Source organism: Rutidosis leptorrhynchoides, chromosome 2 (genome assembly GCF_046630445.1).
Source record: "Rutidosis leptorrhynchoides isolate AG116_Rl617_1_P2 chromosome 2, CSIRO_AGI_Rlap_v1, whole genome shotgun sequence".
NCBI classification, from domain to species: domain Eukaryota; kingdom Viridiplantae; phylum Streptophyta; class Magnoliopsida; order Asterales; family Asteraceae; genus Rutidosis; species Rutidosis leptorrhynchoides.
In genome coordinates, this window is record NC_092334.1 from 463278136 (window position 1) to 463281815 (window position 3680).

A 3680-nucleotide genomic window follows, 5' to 3' on the forward strand; every position below is an offset into this window, starting at 1 on the left:
GGGCTGAGAATACATGCGCAATTTTTTATAAATGTTTTACGAAATAGACACAAGTAATCGAAACTACATTATATGGTTAAATTATCAAAATTGAATATGTCCCTTGTTATTAAGTCTGGTAATCTAAGAATTAGGGAACAGACACCCTAATTGACGCGAACTCTAAAGATAGATCTATCGGGCCCAACAAGCCCCATCCAAAGTACCGGATGCTTTAGTACTTCGAAATTTATATCATGTCCAAAGGAGGATCCCGGAATGATGGGGATATTCTTATATGCATCTTGTGAATGTCGGTTACCAGGTGTTCAATCCATATGAATGATATTTTTGTCTCTATGCATGGGACGTATGTTTATGAGAAATGGAAATATGAAATCTTGTGGTCTATTAAAATTATGAAATGATTATTTATGTTAAACTAATGAACTCACCAACCTTTTGGTTGACACTTTAAAGCATGTTTCTCCTCAGGTACGAAAGAAATCTTCCGCTGTGCATTTGCTCATATTAGAGACATTACTTGGAGTCATTCATGACATATTTCAAAAGACGTTGCATTCGAGTCGTTGAGTTTATCAAGATTATTTAAAGTCAATTATAGTACATATATTATGAAATAGTATGGCTGCCGTCAACTTTCAATGTAATGAGAGATTGTCTTTTCAAAAACGAATGCAATGTTTTGTAAAATGTATCATATAGAGGTCAAGTACCTCGCGATGTAATCAACTGTTGTGAATCGTTTATAATCGATATGGACTTCGTCCGGATGGATTAGGACGGGTCTTTACACAAACGATTATGGCAACGCTAATCCCAAGGTGTACAAAGTCGTCTACTGTCACACCCGTACAACATGTGAACGAAACACGGCTATCGCATCACTAATCACACAACACGGTCCTCACGGCCCCACCATCGGTGTATAAAACAACCGATAGATCACACAAAACGAAGGCTGGCCAAAAACTACACGCGCCTTACACATATGGAGGATGGTCGAAATAACCCGAACCTTAGTGAATTCGCAACAACCCGAGATTCACCACCCCAAAATCTCAACACAGGAATGGTACTCCCATTCCCCATCGGTACTTGCATTTCCCGATAACGTTATACCATACCGATATAACACTACTCCAACACAAATATCCGTTAGTGTACAACGACATATATTACTAACCCTTGGACAAAACATATCCGTTCACAATTCGTTAGAGTACAACACATATATCACTAACTCGAACAACACATATCCATACATAAAACCGTTAGTGTACAACAACATATATCACTAACTCGGACAACGCATATCCGTTCACAATTCGTTAGAGCACAACACATATATCACTAACTCGGACAACACATATCCATACATAAAACCGTTAGTGTACAACAACATATATCACTAACTCGGACAACGCATATCCGTTCACAATTCCTTAGAGTACAACACATATATCACTAACTCGGACAACGCATATCCGTTCACAATTCCTTAGAGTACAACACATATATCACTAACTCAGACAACACATATCCATACATAAAACTGTTAGTATACAACAACATATATCACTAACTCGGACAATGCATATCCGTTCATAATTCGTTAGAGTACAACACATATATCACTAACTAGGACAACACATATCCATACATAAAACCGTTAGTGTACAACAACATATATCACTAACTCGGACAACGCATATCCGTTCACAATTCATTAGAGTACAACACATATATCACTAACTCGGACAACACATATCCATACATAAAACCATTAGTGTACAACAACATATATCACTAACTCGGACAACGCATATCCGTTCACAATTCGTTAGAGTACAACAGATATATCACTAACTCGGACAACACATATCCATACATAAAACCGTTAGTGTACAACAACATATATCACTAACTCGGACAACGCATATCCGTTCCTACAAATAAATACATTATATACATTCATGTATTCTTATTCCACTCAACTGGAAATCCTTGCACACGCATCACACGTACGTGTACACATCGCCACCACAATCGAGCAAGAACCACCTATATCGCACATAGGCACAAACAATAATTCTCTAAAAGAGAATCCGACACGCACATCCCTTAACCGAGGGGTTTCACCTTGTTCGTCAAACACGTCCATTATCTCTCAACGAGATTTACCTCATTACCACCTCGGTGGTAATTCAAATCCAAATCATAAGTACAATTTAACCGAAATTGTAATCTACCACAATTCGACCAAATCTAGGTCCCGTCACAAATTCCGGATCTACCAAAAGCATCATCCGAAATCTCACACCAAAACCTCCTCGTGCGGGAGTGTAACTCCCCCACTTGGAACTACGTTCCATAACCACATCTTGTACAACCGTACAATGCTACCAAAGGTAGACTTTACCAACAATTGGGTTCACACAACCCATCACTACATCTTGCTCCAATCTTGAGCACACAAAGGATTTCAACCCATCCTTAAAACACTTCGAACGAAGGGTTCACCACAAATTACACAAACTTTACTCTCGCAGTCATCCAATTGCTATAGCTTGTCAACTTCCACCCGGTCACTCATGTACCTAAGGGTTTCTCTCCAGTATCCTAAGTACAATGTAACCGTAACACCATCGGAGTCGAACACCACGCTAGTAGGTATAAAAGAGGCACCTAATGTAGCGTCACGTAGACTCCTTTACCAACATACATCGAGATCAACACTCGATTTCAAGGATTTCATCCACCCGACGAACCTCACGGTTCATCAATTTTAACACGAGAGCGAACACGCTCTTACATCCAAACACCAAGGCCCTCACCCATGGCTTGGTAGAAACATTTATCCACACTAAGGAATGTTTGGTTGCACCAAGTCTTACGCCCTTCGCCCGACAATCATAATGTCACCAATAACAATAACATGCACATCACAATGCATTTAACAAACCCAAATTCAAACGGCATAATTCCATCAAATCGGCCCGAGTCCGTAACCCTCGAAGAATTCTTTCTTAAAATTGTCCCACGATAACGCCATGAACGGTTCACCACCGACAAGATCAATCTTACCATCCAACCAATCCTTCACCCTACCCCGCAACAAGCTAGTAGCGAGTCTTGTCCTCTTCTCGGGAGGGCATTCAATAGTGCGTAAACACCCTTCGACATCCGATATCCATGTGGTGCTTACCAAAGGATCCGGTTTCTCGTCATACATTGGGGATTTAGTCCTCATGAAGCTCTTAAGACAATGCTCCATTTCACCACTATATTGAAGTTCGGAATACTTCCTATCCATTTCTTCTCGAAACGCACTCATTTGCTCCGCAACGACGGCCGCAACTCTAGCGTTAACTCTGCGTCATTCGTCCCGATCCCATTTCCAGTCGCCATTCAAAGGAATTCAAAGCGATTAGATCACGAACGTATAAAACCACACACACAACACCGCCCCATCTTGCAAATCACTCGTTGTACATCACTTGCTAGACACAATTTACACCCGTACTAAGGTTTGCAAGTCCTTATTACGCACACACGCCGTATCAACTCGTTAATACAACCACCGCCTCGCTCGATGATATAAACAAACACAAACAAAATTCTACGCGATATAAGCACACGCAAGAATTATTATCACAACACAATAATATATTAATAAT